The sequence below is a fragment of the Oryzias melastigma genome, linkage group LG15 (genome assembly GCF_002922805.2).
Source record: "Oryzias melastigma strain HK-1 linkage group LG15, ASM292280v2, whole genome shotgun sequence".
Lineage (NCBI taxonomy): Eukaryota > Metazoa > Chordata > Actinopteri > Beloniformes > Adrianichthyidae > Oryzias > Oryzias melastigma.
Genome location: NC_050526.1, coordinates 10,433,077 through 10,454,729, shown reverse-complemented (window position 1 = coordinate 10,454,729; position 21,653 = coordinate 10,433,077). Strand labels below are relative to the sequence as shown.

At 41.3% G+C, this 21,653-nt stretch overlaps 1 protein-coding gene across 1 annotated transcript in view; it reads left to right on the top strand.

Annotated features, from left to right (window-relative positions):
* The first annotated feature begins 31 nt into the window (after nucleotides 1-31).
* The window catches only part of LOC112161900 (cadherin 11, type 2, OB-cadherin (osteoblast)), a 264,903-nt gene continuing 243,281 nt past the window's right edge, over nucleotides 32-21,653 (top strand). Inside the window, exon 1 of the mRNA XM_024297437.2 lies at nucleotides 32-473. The gene's annotated coding sequence lies outside the window, so the exon portion shown is untranslated. The remainder of the gene's footprint in view (nucleotides 474-21,653) is intronic.

Here is a 21,653-nt window from a genome sequence, read left to right as displayed (position 1 = left end):
CGCCGCCGCCGCTGCGCACCCGCTCAGATCCCCTCACAACGCTTCAGAGGCTCAGAGAGGGAGGACGGAGAAACGGCGCCGGCTGCACCAGTCCACCAGAAGGGATGCTACGGTGATTTCCCCTCTTTTTCTGCTCCAGCACCCACCACCTCCTCCTCATCACCATCTCTGCCCCCCTCCATCACCTCGACTCGGGGACCGTATCCAGTCGCAGGGGCTGCACATTCATTATTTTTTGGCTTGTGTTTTGGATGTTTTTTACTCATTGTTTTGCGCTCAGTTGGAAAGCTTTGATTTCCCTCCAAGCGCACGAGCAGAAAACTGTTTTCTGGTTTGAATCGAAGCTTTTTTATGGAGTGGATGTGTTGGGCATCTGGCGAAAGAGCACAACTTTAGAGAAGTGAAGGTTTCCCCAGCGGCTTGGAGACATTTCTTTGGTGGAGACGGGCTGCGCAAAGATCCTCACCTCCAAGGTAAGATGAGTTTGGAGACCTATGCTTTCAAACACAGGCTCTGGGGATGTTTGTGTTTGCGCGCAAAAGCGACACGAGAAGTAAGAGAGGCGCGTGGGCTCCCGGGATGCTGCAGGAGCTCCTGGTTCTCTGAAGCAATCCCTGCTTTCACGCGCAGATCCTGCATGGAATCTCCGCTTATTTATAAGAGTGAAATGGAATTCATCCAAATGTCAAGGCTTCTCATTTGCGCAGTAACGGTGCGCATCCTGGCTGTTAACCTGCTCGCTCCTCGCTCTGTAGTCCGTTACATTTTTGTGGGATTTCTCAGAGCACGCGCGTTTGTGTTTCCATTTGAGCTCTCGTGCGTCTGAGCGCACAGAAAACCCCTTACAGCCTTCCTGGAGACTCCGCGTAACGGAGGCGCACAACTTTTCCCACGCACAGGCCTGGCTGGGCACATAGACACTTCTTCTATTTCTTTATTTTATTTTATTTGACTGATGGATCATTTGTTGTCTCATGGAACGCAGATTCCTTCCCCCAAAAAGCTCATGCTCCACCAACCAGAGCCGCGTTTCCGCGCGTTTCACCTGCGCAAAGCTGCGCTGCGCTCCTCGGCTCCTCAGCGAGCCTTATTAGATGATGTTTGGTTGATGACTGCTGGGATGGAGATGCGGAGCAGCATCTGCAGCTTCTCGTCCCAACGCGGTGCTGCAGACTCTTTGGTATTCATGGCACAGCCGAGGATTTCTGCTCTCAAGCAGGCAATAATCCCCCCCATCCAGCTCCCTAACCTCATGTCTTCCACTCTTTTCTCTTCTCCTCTTCCTTTACTTTTCTCTCCCGTTTGCGCTTACCTCTCCCTTCCTTTTTTCCTCCCCCCTCTCAGGTCTTGTGGGAGCCATTGAGAAAATCATTTGCTGCTGTTGTATTTTATTCGACACGGAGGAGGGGGAGGCAGTTCTCACCATCTCGGTCTGGCTGCTTTGCTGAGCTGTTCCTTGCAGTAAACTAAAAAAAAGAGAGAGAAAAAAACAGTTCATATATATATATACGATAAAAAGTCAATAACTCAAATGTGAGTTTTCGCTTGTTTGCACATTTTCAACAGTACTGAAGTTTTCAGCTTCAGATACTTCAGAAAAGTCAAAAGAGAGCCCCAAACTGAGTCCTGCTTGTTTAATTTCTTGATTAACTCCCTAAAATTCACAGAGGAGCAGCAGAGCTGGTGAGGATAGGGGGTAGTTGTGGTGGTGGGAGAACCAGCAGGTCAGAAGATCAGAGGAGCAAGAGCGTGACTCCTATCAGTCTGCGAGGAGGAGAGGAGGCCAGCGTGACTTCCATCAGCAGCTCTACTTTGTCTCATTCACTTATGAGAGCCACGCTGTCTCGGCCCGTCCTCTCTGATTATCCGAGGAATGAGCAGTTCCTGCAAGAGAGTCGGCTTTTTGTTTGTGGAAAGGTGCTTTAAAGGCAGCAACAACCCCAAATTTAGGCATGACGGATGAAAGCGTGGAGGGAACGAGGTTTCCTATTCTCACAGAAAAGCGACACAGAAATGTCATCTGAGTTCTTGAGTTTCACGGGCGACTTTATTTATTAGAGTTAACAAACACACGTAAATCTGTGCATATTAAAAACCGCAAAAAGGCTGCTGGTTTCTGGGGGTGATGACTTTAGCTATGAGGAACTTTTTTTCAACTTCATTTTTATTGTCTTTATATTGTTTAAAATAAGCTGAGTTTTCTCCCAGACTGCTCCACAGGTCATCTTTGCTTTTCACATTTGAGTGCTTTTCAGTGAACCAACTCAGAGCCCATGCAGGTTGCTTTGATTTTTTTTTTTTTTACGTCCTAAAACAGATCAATATTCAAAAAAAAAAGATGAGCTCAAACTATTTGAGGGATCAAGACTGACAGATTATTTTATTAGACTGTAATCGTGGTGTTTATATTTAATCAGGCAGCAGCTGCTTGTGCTCGCATGTCGGAACGCTGTAAACAAGCTCTCTGAAACGAGAAAGCGACAAACAGGAGGAGGCTCCGGAGGAAAGACGGGGTGAACGCCAGGCTCTTCAGGGGGACGACAGAGGGAGCTGTTGGGCTGCAGCAGCCGTCGCTCTGCTCCAGCTGCCCCCTACACACACACACACACACACCCCCCCCCACACATACACACACACTTTTTTAGGGAGTTTTTTTGTTCAAATTCTTGACCGAATCTCTCCCCCTCTGAGTGTCGCCCAGAAATGGGGAGGTATTGGGCTCCCCAGGGAAACAAGATTCAATCTGCGCACCCCAAACTCACAAACACACACGTTTTGTCTGCCTGGATAAGCACGTCCACCCTGACTGGTTTCTGTTACCTTCACATTACCTCCCAATGAGACAGATGGGGGGCTCTTAGGGGAAATTGAGTTCTGCCTTGGTGGTTCTTTGTTTCGTTTCCTCACCGTCTCTGGGTCTGTAGATTCGATAAAAACCAGACTAACGTCAGCCTCCCACTAAATATGTTTTATCTCCATCTTTATCAGTTTTAAATTGATGCCATGTAGATGTTTACACTGACTTCTGAGTTCCTAGGCAGAGTAGTGGGATTATAACTCTAATCTTCTGCCTGAACAGATTAAATGACAGAGTCTGTAATTAGTGTTTCTGACCTTTAATCCCGTTACTTTCCTCCTGAAAGCAGTAGCTGGTTGGTCTTTATTTACTGAGGGTGAGGAAACAATTTTCTGGGTATTTTTTGCGCTCGAGTTGAGACAGGTGGTTGAGTGTTGTTGACAGAGTCCGCTTCCTTGGCCTGAAGCATGCAGTCGTATGTTTTCTTTTTCCTGCGCTCATGTGGTTCTGATTAGTCCTCCTGTTTTCTACCAGTCAGCTCTGTCAAATTACAGTGCACGAGTTGCTGTTTTTTTTCTTTTTCCTCCACTTTCTGCCGCCACAGAAAAGCACAGGAAATTAATCAAATCTGAAATCACTAAAGTGGAAAATATCTTTATTTGGAGGACAAAAAAAAAAACAACCACGTTAAAGCTCTGCTGAAGTCATGAGGTCGCCAACAGGAAGCTGGATCGCTGAGGGCGACCAGATGTGAGAGGACCGGCGGATTTACTGCCAGGTGACACGCTGCAGTGCAGTTCCAATAATGGTGAAGTCTAAATCAATGCTAATCCAGGATTAATGAGCGATTCATCGATTGATCAGAATACAGTGCGGACAGCTACATTGATTCAGTAACGATGAAAAGTGATTACTCCACATGCAGAGGGATATTGATCAGTGTGAGCACCCAACAGAGCAGTGCAAATCTTTGAGAGAATCCGCATACCGTATTTTCTGCAATATAAAGTGCACTTAATAGCTTTAATTTTCTTTCAGAAAACTATAATGCACCTTACAATCCAGAGGGCCTTTTGTATGGATTCATTCTTGTTGCGTTATGTTAAAGTGATTTTGAGAGGTGCAGCACTCTGTCAAAATACTCGTCTGTTTGTTTTTAGAAGTCGCTAACAAGGGTGTTATTGTAATAATGCTAACGTAGTTAATTTGTAGCGGTGTCAGTTGGCATAGTCACAGAAACATTTGTTTAAGCGTTATCAGTCTAGTTTTAACATGTTACAAACAAGTATGGATCTACATGTATTAAAATGTGCTAATTCAGCTAACAGTCGGAATGCATTTTTTTCTTTTACATGTTTCTAACAAGGTTGGGCGTAGGTTGTAATAATGCTAACGTGGCTAATGTGTTTTTGTGTCAGACTTTTTCATGTGTTACTTTAAAAGTTGGGAGTTAGTGTAGTCACAGTAATGTTTGTTTTAGCGTTCTCAGTTTTAGTGTGTTACAAACAGGTATGGAGTTATATATATTGAAAAAGGGGCTAACATGGCTAGCAGTCGGACTGTTTTTTTCCCTTTTTTTTTACATGTTTCTAACAAGGTTGGAAGTTAGTGTAGTCACAGAAACATGTTTTAGCCTTATCAGTCTGGTTTTAGCATGTTACAAACAAGTATGGAGTTACACGTACTAAAAATGTGCCGACGCAGCTAACAGTTGGACTAAGTTTTTCTTTTTTTAACATGTTAGCATAGTCACAGTAAAGTTTGCTTTTTGCTGTATCCGTCTGCTTTGAACGCGTTTCAAACAGGGTTTGAGTTGGGCGGCCGTGGTGCAGTGGTAGGGCAGTCGTGGTGCAGCGGTAGGGCGGTCAACTCCCGCCTTGCCCGCCCATGTGTCGAAGTGTCCTTGGGCAAGACACTGAACCCCGAATTGCCTCTGGTGGGAGGTTGGCGCCAGTGTTCAGCAGCGGAGCCACCACCAGTGTGTGAATGGGTGAATGGGTCTGCGACTATGAAGCGCTTTGGGCCTTTGAAGGAGGGTAGAAAGCGCTATATAAGTATACGCCATTTACCATTTACATATATCGTAAATTTGCTAACACGGCTAACGTGCAGCGGTATCAGGCTGTGTTTTTTATGTGTTACCATCAAGGTTGGGAGTTAGCATAGTCACAGTACTGTTTGCTTTGGCATCATCAGTCTGTATTTTGACATGTTGCAAACAAGGTTGGAAGCTACAAGAATTGTGTGTAACATGGCTAACGTAGCTGTGTCGCATTGTGTTTTTTTTATCTGTTAATAACAATGTTTGGAGTTAGCGTAGTCACAGTAACGTTTGTTTTAGCACTTTGAGTCTGCATTTATACCTGTTGCAAACATGGTTGGGAGTTACAAGCATTGCGAATACGCTGATGTGGCTAAAAGTTCTTACCTGCCAAACATGTAGCATATTACAAACAAGTCCTGGAGTTACTGTGAACGCAGCTGATAAAATCTGACACACTGACAGTTAGTGTGCCTTACAGTGGGGTGTACCTTATATATGACATCAGTTTAAAAATAGACCTTATTATCTGGTGTGCCCTATAGAGCAGAAAACATGGTAACTTGTTTCCCGTGACAGTTGTTTGGTGTGCTCAGGTGGCTCCGTGTCTCATGATACAAGTCTTATGTTAGAGGTAAAGCGAGATAGAGCCAAGTTTAACTAAATGTTGTGTTTTGTTTGAATTTTTTAATCAGAAAAGCATAAAAAACACTGAAAGAAAAACAGAAGAAATTAGATGAAGGTCAACTAAAAAGATAGTAGGATACAGATTTTGTTTTATGTTTGTGTTGAGTGAGGTTCTATGCTTCCTCAGATTTAATAGTAATTTATGATTGAGAAATCTTCTGGTTTGAAGAACTTGTGAGAGAAACTTGAGAGTAAATGAGGAAAAAAGAGTTAGAACTGTATTCTGTTCGCGGGTCAAGGAGAGATTTAATGAGTCGTTTGCTTCTCATTACTGAGAGTAATAATTAACAGTGTGCTCGTACATGTGTGCTCGTGCAGGTTCGTGTTTCCTTTCCAGTCACCATAAAAACGCTTCTCACTCTTGTTGTTTTTCACATCAAACTGGTTTTTGTCTTTAAATCTGTCCAGTATTTGACCCTCCAGATCAGTGAGGAGGTTTCGGACAGTTCTCGCGTGGTTATCAAACGTTTGTCGGAGTCTTTCATATCTTCACTTCTTCAGAAGGAACAGTCCATCCCTCTGACTCCACCTTCAGCATTCACTTCTGCTAAACTTGTAGCACACACACATAGTTTTGGATGTGTGCTTCCCGTGATGTGAGGATGATTATAATAATTAACATGGTTATGTTAATTGTTGCAGGCTGACTTTGCTGATGGAACAAATTTGTGAAGGTGAACTGTGTGGACAGCCGGCCAAGGCCTTAAAGGAGGAGTGTCTTTGTGTGTGTTGGTGTGCTCATAGGTGGCAGACAGATCTGCTCCAAACAGGTGTGGTGCCTCTAAATAGAATTAGCTTCACAGCACATATGCTGACACAGAAATTCTGGCTGAAACCAGATGCTAAATATGCACTGAAATGGCCTCAGAAGGTGCTTGTCTAAAGTTCCATCTTGTTCAGAACTCTAAATGTTGATCCCAAAGCTCTGCTTCTGGTTCCTCAGTGGATCACACAGTTGGTTTTAGAATTTCAGTCAAAAAATGTTTCTTTAGGTACATTTTCCTTCTAAGAACTCTTACGTGGATTCCAAAAAATTTGCACAATCTCCCAGAAGCGTTTGCATCTTTGTCAATGTAAATCTTTGGATGGGTAACTCCGAGCTTCAGGACCATTGCCATGTTAGTTTTGGTTCTCCTGGTGAATTGAGTGCCCAGGTCAGGTGCCTTTAGAAAATCTGGATGGGCATTAGAGGTTGGATGGGTACCAGGATATTAGCCACACCCCTGGTGTAACCATCCTACAGTTTCCTGCTGTTGGTCCTGTCTCAAGCAATCATTTGCGATTCTCACTCTCAACGAGAAGATGCTCCTCTACTCTTCAATAAGTAAGCGATTAAAGACCAGATTGGACTTGTCTTGTTTTGTGATTTCTCAAATGGCTGGCTTACAGATGTTTTCACCTCAAAATGCTTTTGGGGATTGGATGTCAGGTGCACTTATGAACTTGAGGATGGGATACCCCAAATTGATGATGGAACATTTGTATCACAGATGGTCACATGATTACTGGTAAGTCGAGATTTAAGGTCTGAGTTCAAACAAACTTTTTAATGCTTAATAACCGTTTGGCTTTGGCGCCAGGGCTGGCATTCATTTGACAATTGTAACTCTTAAAAACTGTGTACTCAATTAATGTAGTGGATTCTAGAAAAGCAGCCTTGCGCTGATATGGAACACTTTAAAATAGTAATGTGTTGCATATTGACTCAAGTGCTGCATCGTGGGGCAAAGCAGATATGAAAGGTCGCTTTTCACCTCATCGGAATCAGCTGATTCACGTTGATTAAACACATTCTCATTCCCAAGTCGTCACATATTGACGTTTGGTTGAGGACCCCTACTCATCACATATTGGTTTAGGACCCCTACTCATCACTTTTTGACGTTTTGGATGTCCCAACTCATTGTTTTTTGCTGTTCCCATTAAATCACAGGTCCCTAACCTCCGGCCAGGGACCAGAACCGGTCCAGTACTAGGATGCCTCTGTTGGTACCGGTGCCCTAACCAGACACCAGAGCGGAGTCTAAGAATTAGGAGTACAAACAAGGAAGTTCTGAGGACAGAAGACATTATGAGAGCCCAGACTACAACCAAGTCCTGTATGGCAATGAGTCCAAACTATCCACTAAACCAACTTTTCAAGATTACTGCATGTCCGTCAAGCTATTAAGATAAAAACAAATAGAAGCAACAAGTTTCCCCACATTAGACCTCACTAGAACCCCTTTTTCTGTTCCTGATGGAGATCATCCAAAAAAGGAAGGAAAAAGAACCCTGTATGAGAACACAAAGAGTTTACTAAAAAAAGTGGCACCCTGGCATCTCAGCAACAGCGTGACCTTCAGCTGGCTTGTTATTTGATCATCGCCTTGCACACCACTGCTGTTCTGCTGCCTTTTAGACTAACAAGAAAGTAGAAAATGAAGCTGGGTGACATGGCGCACAGCAGATAGAAAAAAAAAACCCTGCTTACTGAAACGCTATGAATATGAACCTCAAAGGCAGGAGGAACAGGAAATTGTTCTTAAGTGTGATGTCTTGTTCATGGGATTGGCGTTGGAGCCAGTTTTGGAAATATAAGCAGCCTAATCATCCTTTATAGGGTGTACTTTTTCTTGTTTTGAATTCTTTAGGCCAGGGTTCCCAAACTCTCTTTACCTTGGGGTCACTAATGGCGGAGTCTGGCTGAGGTTGGGCCATATTGGGTTCCATTTGTGCATAAAAATATGTTTTTGCGTCCACTGTCTATTTAATTGGTCAATTGCCTATGTCTTCTAAACAAGTTTATTGATCATCTGTTTATGTCTATGTACTACTAAGCAATATCTTCTGCGTATCATGGAAAACGACAGGAGCTAACGACGCTAGCAACTGTTGCTAAGGACTTTTCTGATGACCAGATCCAACGACAATATCAAATGCAAAGTTTTAAACATAAAGTTGAAACATCCCAAAGCTATTATCAAAGAAGCTTGGACATGCAGAAGATATTGCTTAGTAGACATTGAACTTACATATTTAGGCGGGGGTCACAAATGGCCCGTGGGCTGCCAGTCTGAGACCCATGCTTTTCGCCTTAAAAAATTATTTCATGGTAAGAGGTTGGTCAGATACTTCAAAAATGGTTTGATGTTTTAACCGAGTCGACTTTCTGAGCGGCAGCGCTTTGTCTGGTCATGAAAACCACAGAGGATTATCTTCCTCCAAAGCTGGTTGGTTTAGTTGCAGATGTTTTGAGATGATCAGATTCAATCCATGTCTGGTTAAAAAAATGCAGTGCATGTCAGTGTTATTCACATACTGAAGATTCTTTGCCTCAACATTTTAAAGCGAGTGTGTATCTCCACCATTAGCCAGTCAGCATGCAGCCAAGACTCGCACTTGATGTCAAAGTAAAGCTTTGATCATTTCGAGACTTATCTAGCACTTCTCATCACTCCTGTCTCCCTCTCTCGTCCCATCATCCTCTTCTTCTGCGCCATTCTCTCCTAATTTCTCCTTCCTTTCCTGTCCTCTTCAGTATGCCTTCGTCATCTTCCTCTCATCTCTCATCTGTCCCCGCTGTGCTGTAGAGAAACACAATGAAAAACTCCAAAAATAAACAGGTGAGGAGAGATTCAAGAGACTTTTAGTCATCACCCCGCAGCAGGACGTAAATGCTGAAAGCTCTTTCTGGCGTTCAAGATCATGTTTTCTGCGTGAAACAGTAAATTAGAACGAAGCATTAAGCTTGTCTTTGTTTATTGGTCTTCCTTTTTCAGAGCAAGTTGGGATTTCAGAGTCTATTGGCAGCATATCAAACGCTTTGTGGACAAATGATGACTCACTTGGTTCACAGAAGACAGAAAAGCCGTCCACATGTGATGTCAACACACATTGCTGTACTCAAATCATGCGTGTAAATTTCTGTTTTCATATGTCAGAGACAGAGCATCACTGCAAGCTTGACCTCTTTACCATAATAACCCCCCCGACCCCCACCTCACCCCCTCTTTGTTTTTCTTTCTGAATCCCACCAGCCCATTTTTCTCTTTTCTCCACTGGTTTTCTTTTTCTTGCCTCCCACAACTGTGACACTAAGAAAATGTTCTGTGAGCAAACCCTCACGTCTTCCTTACTTGTCATTTCTGCTCTCAGTTTTCACACGTTTGTTCCCTCTCCTCTCATTTTTCACTTTTCTTTTAAGTCGACTCCCTTTCCCGCTCACTCTTCATCTCTCCTCCTCGCTGTCGTGGCTCCACGTTTCAGCTGCAGCTGTGACTGCGTTGACCTTTTTCCAGTGAAATGACAGATATATCCTCTAGGATTGGCTAATTATTATTTTTGCAGCAGTTATATATATGTGGCAGGAGAGAAACAGTGTTGGAAGAGCTGATAAGGAGGCAGATTTGCCGACCCCCAGTCACTTTTCCTCATCCTGCCACTAATCCATGTGTGTAATATAAATTGGAATGCCGAAATCTTAAAAGCAAAGTTGATTCTGCCCACCAAAGCATGATAAGAATGTTAGAGAGCATTCAACTTCTCTCAACTTCATCATTAACTAAACATGGACTGGCTTTTTAAGGAATGTTGGTTTCAGATTTAGTCATCTCTAAACGTTTTTTCACTCTGCTTTGGAGCGAGAATCTTTGATTCCAAACACGTGCAGTTTTAATGGCCTACATGAAGTTCAGAGAATCCATCTGGGTTTATTCCAGTTCCATTGAGCCAATTTAATCCTCTGTATACATTTCCAGCTTTAATGTGTGGGGACATCACATTTGTCATTTCTCTTTGTGTGATATCACAAAAGAAAATCCAATCAAGACTGTTGATATTCTAGTGGCAAGGTTAAACAAACAAGGTCACAGCATGTGTCGCCCCATGCACGCATTTTCACATGTTAGAGCTGACCATGCAAGGTCAGAGTGCTGGATGTGCATTTGTGCACACATTCCCATGCACCTGAGCATTGTCACAGGAGCAAATGAAAGTCCTTCCGGGCAATCTGTCTGCACGAGTCCATGTCACCCAAAGGTGAGACTGGCAAGGTCACGCATAGCTGCGTGTTTGCAGAGCAGTGGCTTTGTTTTTGTTGAAGCTGTTTGGAGAAGCTAGTCAATGGACCCGGCTGCAGGTGGTTTTACCGTATTTCCTGCACTATGGGGCACACAGGACTATAAGGGTCACCATTAATTAATTGTCTGTTTTTACTTTTTTTTTTTTCCACTTAAGGCTCACCAAAGTACAATACAGATTGAGTAAGACGAAAGTCAAAGATAAGTTTGTCAGTGTTTATTAACTGCATTTACAGTAACTAGAACTTGTTCGTAGCATGCTACGAGTTAGCCAAGTTGAAAACGTAAACCACGTTAGCGTATTCACATTATCTGTAATTCACAATCTTGTTTGCAACATATAAAAACAGACTAATATCGCTGAAACAAACATTACTGTGCAGACGCTCACTTCCAACCTTGTTAATAGCATGTAAAAAAAAAAAAAACATTTGAGACCGCGACGCATTAGCTGCGTTAGCATGTTCACAATACCTGTAACTCCCAACATTGATGCCAAATGCATAAAAAAACAACATTTCGGCTCAGCTACAAGTTTGTCATGTGAGCATTTTCATAATTTCAGTAACTCCTAACCTTGTTTCCAACACGTAAAAAACAGGCTAATATCGGTGAAAAAAACATTACTGTGCCGACGCTAAAAAACACAGTTTGATACCGCTGCACGTTAGCCACGTTAGCATATTCACTATGCCTGTTCTTCCAAACCTTGATAGCAACACATAAAAAAAAGCACTGTTCGACACAGCTACAAGTTAACCGTGTTGGCATATTCTTAATTCCAGTAACTCCCAACTTTGTTTGCAACACGTAAAAAAACAGACTCATAGAGCAGAAAAAAGCATTACTGTGCTGATGCTAACTCCAACCTTGTTAATAACTTGTAAAAACAAAAATAGTTTGACACCGCTACATGTTAGCCACGTTAGCATATTCACAATACCTGTAACTCCCAACCTTGATGACAACACAATAAAAAAACATAGTTCAACACCGCCAAGTTAGCTACATTAGCATATTCAGAATTCCTCTCACTCCCAACGTTGTTTGTAACATATAAAAAAACAAATTGATATTGATAAAACAAACATTACTATGCTGACGCTAACTCCAAACCTTGTTAGTAATGCGTGAACAAAACACAATTTGACCCTGCTACATGTTACCTGCGTTAGCATCACATCTGTAACTCCCAACCTTGTTTGCAACATGTAAATTAAACTAATTTTGCTGAAACAGACATTGCTGTGCTGACGCTAACTCCCAACCTTGTTAGAAACGTGTAAAAAAAAACAGTTCGACGCTCCTACATATTAGCTACATTAGCAAATTCACAAAACCTGTAACTCCCAACATTGCTTGCAACACATAAAAAACAGACTAATATTGCTGAAACAAACATTACTTTTCTGATGCTAACTCCCCACTTTGCTAGCAATATGTAAAATAAAAAAACTGCTACACATTAGCCGCATTAGCGTTTTCATAATTTCTGTACATCCCAACTTCTTTTGTAACCCGAAAAAAAAAAAAAAAATTAACAGAGTAATATTGCTAAAAGAAACATTACTGTGACTACGTCAACTCCCAACATATTAGTAACACATAATAAAAATCAGAAAAAGCTACACGTTGGCTGCGTTATCTAGCAATAAAACTCTACCTTATTTTCAGCAAAATTAATCCTTATATAAAGCTCTCTGGGTTTGTTTTTTTTTTTATTTTGTGAAAATAAATTGAGCTTTTAAGTTTTATTGCTTTTTTTGTCTAGAAAATGTGGTGGATGAAGACTTAGACGCACCTCCGTTGAAGGAGATTCAAGAGGTGGATGCAGCCTCCATAATATCCTCACAGGTGATCTGCCTAAAGAGCAAAGCATGGTGCTGCCTGTGCACTAAAGAGAGCATGCAGAGGTAAACAGATCGCCGCTTGTCCAGGCAGCTTTTTGACCTTTTTATATTAGAAACTGTGCGGCTGTTTTGTTCAGCCAGCCGAGCTGTTTAGAGCAATAAGCTGAATGTCACCTGGTTTGACTCCACACATGAAAAGAAATATATCAAAGAAAACATATTGCTCTGACATTTTGAGGCTGAGAAAAATCTTTCATTTGGGAGGATTTCCATTTTCTACTTATACTGCAGATACTGTATTTTTCTTGTGCAGTTTGAACAGTGAAGGAGTTTTCAGTAGCTGAGATGATTTCCGACACAACACAAAAATAATACTGTGATTTCTTGAAGGCAGAATTCCTGATTCCTTGATGGATGACTCAGATTTAAGACATTGGCTCACAACAATTGTTCTATGGTGACAAATTGACTGTGATCCCAAATTTTGGTCTAAAGAAGGCAAAATCTCCCAAACTGCGAAGTCAGATAAACACCCAATGGATACACAGTAATGGGCTGTTTGAAAATAAAAATATGTACATATATATATTTTGCGTTTTTACCAATTTCCCATATCTCCAAGTTGATGATTTGTATGCAATCAAGAACCATCACCTGACTCACTTTAGTTTTATTTTTTATTTTGTTAATAATAACTTAATCAGAAAATCTACTATATGAAAAAATGTGCTGCAGTTTCAAATCAACTGTAGATTTATTACTCATCATACCTGATAATCATTGCTGAGTGCTTTATGAATACAAGGTGTGATGTAATTTTTTTTTGGATACCAAACTGGATCAGAAGGCATAGTTGTTGCAGAGTAAGAATACAGACGGAGGCCTTTAGCCTCAGTTTCCTCTGAACTCACACACATCAGTTGAAGAGAGTTTTGGCTTCTTTTGAGAACAGCAGGCTCGCCGAGGTATGAGATTGCAGCTCAGAACAACAAAGATCTCTCTGTGTCGACCTGGAGACAGAAAGTGCATGTGGGGAGGGTTCGCGGGTTGAGGGGGGACCTGGCTACAAAATGTGGGTTTGGAAGAGGGGGCTCATTGTCAAGCACTCAGCGTGTCCAAGCACTGCTTTGGAAAGGAGAGAATGGGGAGGGAGCCAGCAGGGGGATCGCTTTGCAGAGGAGGATGTTTGAGCACAATGACCCTTGTGTTCTCTGGTGTCTACCTGACTTGATGGTGTGTGTCAGTGGGTTGGGGGTGAGGAGTGTGACGTGTGATTTACCGTGCTAGCTAGGGTCATTACACATTTGTGCTCAGTGTAATGGTCTGAAAACAGCCAATCAGTATTTCTCTCTCTATCAATGTGAATACCACCAAAGTTATTTAAAGTCCAACTCTGGACGTCTTTTGATCTTTACTTAAAGCATTCCCAGTGGTCTTTTAATTATGATCATGCTGTTTTTAGCCAAACTAAAAAAAACTTAAGTTGTTTTAGAGCCCTTGTAGGACTAAACATATCTTCTACATCACAAATACAAGATTTCAAACATCATTTTATTGTCTGCTCCTGATTCGCGATTTGATTAAAGAAATACTCAAAAAAAACAAAAACGCTCATGTTTTTTTAAATATATGTCCTCCATTATCAGAAAAATGCCACAAGAACATGTTAGAAATGCCAAAAACATAGTTTTTATTGAAATGGTTATTTACTTAAAAACTGGCAACTAACCAACTTGACCAGTGAGGCCTTGCTGTTGAAGGTTTCAAAGACAAATTATATTTACTTTTAATTCTTACTAATGTTTGCTGCGTTAATGAATACAGAATAAGATAATAAATCAAATCATACTCTTTATTTTCTCCTTTTATTTAATGACATGCAAAAAAAATGATTTGGCCCGCGGACCGGGATCCCATTTAAATTACGGCCTTTTGAGCAAAAAAGTTGAGGCACCCCTGATCTAGACAATAATAAGATATTTTTTTTGTTTTAATCTTTCCATGTTTTTATTGTAATCGTTTTTTAAGTCTTTAAATGTTTCGAAACCGATGACAAAATCCACCTTTAATCTCCCTTTACTATGTGGTGGCTTTATATTATAAGATTACATATTTTTTGTATGTATTCTAAATGCATCCTGTGTGTGAGTCTTAATCTGGACAGTAAGCTTTTAAATACATTTGGAAAAACAGTCATTTCCCATTTCTGCACAAAATCCTTTGATGGTTTCTACTTTGATCAGAACCAAAAAAAGGCAATAGTAGATTTATATGGTTCATGAAGTTACTGTGAACTTAAGTAAACTCTGCTTTTCTCACTTTTTTCTGTTCGCCCAACAAAAATACTACTTTGAGTAAAACCCTCTTTGGGAAAAAATACATTTTCTCATTTTTATTTATTTGTTTAATTTTTTTTACCTACAGATATCAGGGCTATGTGCAAAAGTGCAACTTCTCACAAACTAGATTTTATGAAATATATTTCTTTAAAAAAATAAAGTTTTAATTTGAAAGAGAAAAGCCAAAGTTAAGGAGAGGCTTCAGGGGTTTTGGGAAAAGGATTTGAGGATGTGAGAGTGAGGCTTCCAGATGGCACGGATATTCCTATTGTTGTTATGACGCGGACAGACTCTTTTTAGCTCCTATTTCTCACATCAAATCTTCTGTGTTGCACCATAGAAACAAACGAAGGTCATTTTCTAAAGCTGCCCTGCATCAGAAAGTTGCTAAATTCCACTAAATGGTTGCAATCTGGAGCTCTGATCTCGTCCTAAAGGAGCTTTAAAAGTTTAAAGCCATTAATGGCCTCCAGATGATCAGATCATGACCTGTCTTTAAGACGCAGCGTTCGGCTTGTGAGGTCTCCATGGGCTAATCTGAATGTAAACAGTGGGCGTCAGTTACTGGATAAATGGGTTGTGGGTGTGGATGAAAGCCCAGCAGCATCGTGTAAGACCTTGAGTTCTGCCCCTTACCTCCTCAATAGAGCTAAGCTAATCTGGGTCAGCTGGGGGACTGTCTGTCTCGCTCTTTCTCTTCCCCGTCCCGGCCTCAGCGGTTCTTGTTCAAGGACACTCTGACGAGACACATGGTTGTTGATGCGCACAAAGAAGAGCTGACCTTTGAGCTGGAGTGTCGTCTGTCAAACCACTTGGCAAAAGCCTTCTGTTAGCGCGTGAAGGACTGCATCCAAACGTCTGTCTTGTTTTGGCATGTCAGCCTCTCTTTGCGCTCCTTTCAATCCAGGTACTGTGACCTAGTTACATATGTTAGAGTGAAGCTGTGACTCTCCTCTGCCAGGATTTGTTCGCCACAAAAGCTAAAGCAAAATAAAGGCGGCTGCACGTTTGCATCTTCTTCTTGTCTCTCCATCTCTTGTGTTTGTTTCGCCGTGATTCTGGAGGGTCAGGGTGTCAGCTGTTGCACAATGGGACAGCTGTATCCAGATCAGCCACAGAGCCACAGGGCCCCTGGGGGTGGGATTAGGCCAATTAGGGGCTGTCAATCACCATGACATATCATGGACAGCCAGATCAATACGGGAAGAAATGGACGAGGGGGTGGAGGAGAAGGCGGGACAGGATGGAGGACGGCAATGAGAGGGAACTGGAAGAGTGGGTGAAGTGAGAATAAGTAGTGGCAGGATGGAGAGATGAAAGGGAAACAAATACAGAGGGATGGAAGAGATGAGTATTTTGTGATATCTTACACCAACCTTTTTCAGGCCATGGAAAGGTTTCACGTCAGACAATATTTCTGTGGGCCAGCTTTTGTGAGGCTGAAGTGAGCGATTATTACTACATTTTCAGCTTTATATACTAGATTAAATGTAGGAACCATGAATATGTGATATAGATCGAACCTGGATCACTGCCTCACAAGATCCATGACCCAGATTCTGGACTTGATCACAACTGGATCGTCTTATCACTATTTAAAACACCATTCTAGCTGACTGTCAACTTCCTCCTTTTGAGCTCAAAAGTTTTGGATAACTTTTTATGAAAAAAGTGGAACATTTCTACAATATCTTTACTTCTTGTTGACAGATAAATATGATGGAATGCAACATATTTATTTTTGTTGATGCATGCATCAATGAATGTGTGAAAAACTGTAAGAAAATGTAAAAAAAAGTTAAGAATGTGGGGCAAAAAATGCAGGGATAAATAAAGACAAGGGCTTGTACAGATATGTAACCCCTCCCCCATCTTCTGTTTTTCATCTGTTTTAATTTTATCTATTGAATTGTGTACAGCATTGAAGTAGTTTATCATGTGGTGGCAGAGGGGAGGTGGATCATAAGATAAAACCAGCTGATGACAGCTGGGGGAAGAAAAAAAGATCGGAGTGGAGAATCGTCGAGCTTATAGGGAAGAAAAAGAAGATGAAAGAAAAGTAAAAACTGATGCGAAACAGGAGATATTAATGAAAGGAGTACAGATGGTTAGTAAAGGCATAAAAAAGATTCTATTCAGGCTGAGGGATCCATTAATACAGGAAATACTTCAGGAGTGAGATTGAATGAAAACTGTGAGGCGTGACGCAGAAATATTAAAACTTCTTTCTTTTGCACATCTGTCACATCCAGAATATTGAGATGTGATTAATTCATTACATAAAAGGCCCTGTTCTGCTTTTCCCCCAAAATTTTTTGGTTTATTGAGCTACAACTGAATGGACCGCGGAGTCAAACTACAGAGTTGCATTGACGGAAAAGAAGGGATGCAGCGGAAGGAAATGCGGGAGAGGAACTGATGAGAAAATGGATCGGTTGAGGGTAAAAGGAAAATCGGGGAAAAAAGGAGAAAATGGAGCAGAAAAAGCTCCATTTGGGATGGGGGGGCAGGGAAAGGAAGGATGCACGTGGCACAAAGACAACAAAAAACAGAGATGCTCTTAAGAGCGATGTAGGGATGGGAGAGGAAAATTACAAGATGAAGTGAGGATGGAGAAGAGGCTGTGTAAAAAAATAGGAGAATAAAAGGCCAGATGAGTGAGAAAAGGAACGGGACAGAAGGAAACCGAGAGCAAAAGAAGGAGAGGATGTTTTTGTGACAGTATGATGCTTGGAACATCTGGTATGACTCTCAAAAACTTCTCTGGTCTTTAGAAACTCAATGTGTGCTGATAGAGGAGAGGATGGGGGTTTGTTGGTCTAAAGCAGCGGCGCACACAGACTCACCGCAAACACGCCTGCCACGATCAATTACACACGCCTGGACGGACTCCGCAATCAAAGGTTTGATGAAGGAAAAAGGTTGAGACACAAAGAAAAAAGAGAGAGATGGGGAGAGAAGGACAGATGGAGGGGAGGGGTGTTGGAGGACACAGAGATTTGTTTTTGGTAGATTCACCTTTGTCTCCAAGGCCAGTGAGGGCAGTCATCGTGGGGAGGAATGTTTAATCTTCACTCTTTATGTCCTCAGATCACTCTGTGTGGAAGTAATGCGAAAACTATTTTTCTTATCCGACATGGAAAAATTGGAAGTCATTAGGAGCCACGGTCATGCATTCTGATTTTGCTGTTGATTCATTTTCTTCCACATTAACTAATGTTTAATGTATTGTATGTCCATGAGAGAGACATTTAATTCATAACCGTTAAAGTCTTGCTTTACTTTATAAAAGATTTGCAAAAAAAGGCAACTTTTTTGCATTTTGGTAAAGAATTTATGCTGAAATCTTACACAAAGACCAGAAACTAAAACTGATTTTCCATCATAAACTGTATCAAATATATATTTTTAAAATGTCTAAGAAGATCAAAACAGAACAAAAAGGAATTATGTAGTTTTGTACTTTTTGTATTCCATTTTTTCATCTCAGTTATCAGTAAAAAAACAACCACAAATTGCTGCTATAAATTACTATGTGTTGTCTTTATTGTTATCTCTTGTTTTTCGAGCAATTTCTCCATCGTTGGATCAATTGAGCCTCGTTTCCACTGAGCACTACAGTCCGGTACTTTGAGCATTTCAATTCTAAAATAGACCCCTTAAACAGTATCAAACTATATCTCTTGAGGACCCCCATCCGTTGTAGGTCTATAGAAAAGTGGAGCGGAACGGTTGGGGCGGAAAGTGATGGCAGAAAGTGATGTCGACATTACAAAGCCCCAACGTAGTTCTATTTAAGCTAACGTTTCCAATGTTTTTAAACATTTGTTTTTTTTTGTGGATTCAACAACGCCAGTAATAGTCTCTCAAACAACATTAAATTCCTCTTATGCACAATGTACCAGGAAAAATGCAAGAAAAAGACTGGCTGCTAGATGAACTCCATTGTTGTTGCTTTTCTAGTCGACGGACTACAATGATGCAATGACACGCTAGTGGTCTACACCACGCTTACGCCATGAAAAGAGACCGCCCAGTGAAAGCGAGGCTGAACTGAGTGGAAGCGCTCACCAGAATCACCGTATCACTCCGTACTGAACCATATACCAGACTGATCAATGGAAACGAGGCTTTAAATCTTCTTCTTCTTAATTAGCTCTCTGTAAAAAATAGCTTTCCTTACATATGTACCGTATACTGTACACACATATATATAATACATTTTATTATATCATATACATGTATATTATACATATCTTGCAAATATTTTCTATTGGTTTTAAGTATGCACAGTGTTGCCGAAAAAGTACAAATAAAAGTAATAAAAGTTGTAATAATAAAATTTTGGTTTCTGACTTTAAGTGATTTTTTTCTCACTCCTTTTAGTTTTTTTTAACAAAAATTACAAAGGAAAAAATATATTTAACAAAAAAAATTTCATTTAACATCTCTTTTGGAAGTTGAGATATACATAAAGAGCAACTAAATATAAGCCGTAAAATGTTCGTAAAACGCCGCAGCTGGTGGTTTTTTTTTTTAGCTTCCGCAAAATTTATTGTACTCTTACTTTTGGTAGCAACAGCCATCAAACTGATTGTTCCAAGTCTGTAGTTCACTTTCAGCTTATCCCTTTCGGGGTCGCCACAGCGTAACAGCACCCACTGTTTCGCATCAGTGATTTGGCAGAGTTTTTACGCCGGATGCCCTTCCTGACACAACCCTGTACTTGAGGGGCACAGGGACCCAGTTAGGCAGCAGCGTCAAGGGTCTTGCCTAAGGACCCAATCTGGTTGGAGATCAGTGGACAACCCTGGAATCGAACCCAGGGCTTCTGTGTGTCAGCCCTTCACCTAGCCCACTGAGCCACCCAGCCAAAACCAAATCAGCTCCATAACCAAATAAACTGTACTTGTTTTGGGAACAGGTTCCTCTTTGCAAGCTGGCATTTAACATCTGTGCGTACCGGGCGGGGTGGCCTTTCTTCAAACAATGGAAGCCAAGAAAGTATAGAGCTGGCAAATAAAATAATGATTTTCTCCCAAATTAATCTTCTTAAACGACAAATTTGAAATTATTAGTAAAATCAATTTATCCCTAATAAGTTTACATTTTAATTTCATTTATCTATTTATTAGATTTGTGCTGTATTGATGGAATGATTGTGATTTCAAATACACTAATATATTTAACCCATGTGTTCAATTTTTATTTTGTGCTTTAGGTAATAAAAATAAAGAAGATTAGTCATCTGAAAGTCCCTCATCCCGCTCTTGTCTTAATCTGGACTTTTTAAACGTATGCTCTGTCATCCTTTCAGATCCTGAAAAGCCCATTTTCCAGCCGTTTTAACCCTTAAGGAGGGGCTGAATAATTCATGGGGCTTTGCTGCCACCACTTTTGCTGATGGGTCAGCCACAAAGCCATACATTTGTAAATGAGGGTAATCCACCTTTATTAGTCCTCTGCATGTGGCAGTGTGTGTCTGGCCGTGTGTGTGAAAGTGGTTTTCCTGGTATCGTGGGGACATTTTTTCTAATTTTTTTTTCTTTTTTTCATATGGCCACATCATAAAGACAAACTCAATATTCTGTATTTAATGAATCTAAACATTGATTCTGTACTTTAAAAAAATAACAGAATTTTTCGGATTCCCTTGCAAGTCACAGTGGTGTCCCCTAAAGTCAGTAATGTGTGACTGTGTGTGTTCCTTTATGAGTTCAGATGGGTCAAGCTTCCTGGTTTTAAAGACAAGAAGTGTTTTGTTTAGGAAGAATTTTGTGTGTGTGTGCACGCGCACAAGTGTGTGCGATCGCTGTAGAGTGCTGCCAGGATTTGTAGCTGTGCTACCACAATGACCCTTTCATCCAAAGAGCCATCTGATTGTGTGTCTGTGTGTGTCTGCGCGGCCATGAATGTGTCTGTGTGTGAGTGATTTTGCAGCCCCCCTTTTTTCTGTGAGACTCAATCTCTTTATCTGTCCAGAACAATAAAAGATGGAGGCCTGAAGGCACAAACCGACAGACAACTGGAAGATAAGCAGGCTGACAGAAACACCAGCGAATGTGTCTAAATCGGGTCACTGTGGTGGCCCCAAACACAGCGTTGAGAGGAGCCCATCTTCTTATGTAAAGAGTGGTGTCTTGAACTGGAAACAGCTTTTAAATTCCTCAGATGGGCCGCACTTCTGAATGCAAATGTATCCACTTGCATGCGTTCTGATGAACAGAATATAAACTAGAATTTACTCATCCTTGAGAAGGAGCAGAGGGAGTCAAGGCTGCTGCAAACGAGAGCGAGCAAAGCAGCGAGGCAGAAAAGCTGCGTGGATAAAAGTGTATTAAGGCAAATACAGGTGGGAACAGACAGAAAATGCTTAATTAGTTAGCAATGAGGCAGATTTTCAGCCGGCGAGCACAGACTGAAATGAATGACTGTGGTTGTTCATGGAAAAGTTATTTCCACCTCTGGGAAGCTCAAAGATGGATTAGCCTTAAATCATATCCACTTAAAAAAATTTAGAGGTATTTCAGATTTAGCATATGCTCCTGAGGTGGGTCAGCATTTTCCAGACATTTTGGGCACGGAACATGGAATAAAAAACACACAGAGGGGGAAGAAGGAGGAGAGAAGGGGAACCAAGGCTTGGAGGTGGAAAGAGGAAGGAAACACGACAAAGTAATAGAAGTGGCAAAAAATAAAAAAAGAAGAAGTGAGGTGATAGGGAGGGGGGGGGCAAACGGAGTCTAGAGTGTGTGGTTGGAGACGTTTGTGTGAAGGCAGTCTTTGAGCCACAAACAGCTCTGTTGAGACAAACCTAGTCTGACAGCAATCACAGACTCAGACTACCACTTTGATGGAATTCTTTACTTCTTTTTTCTC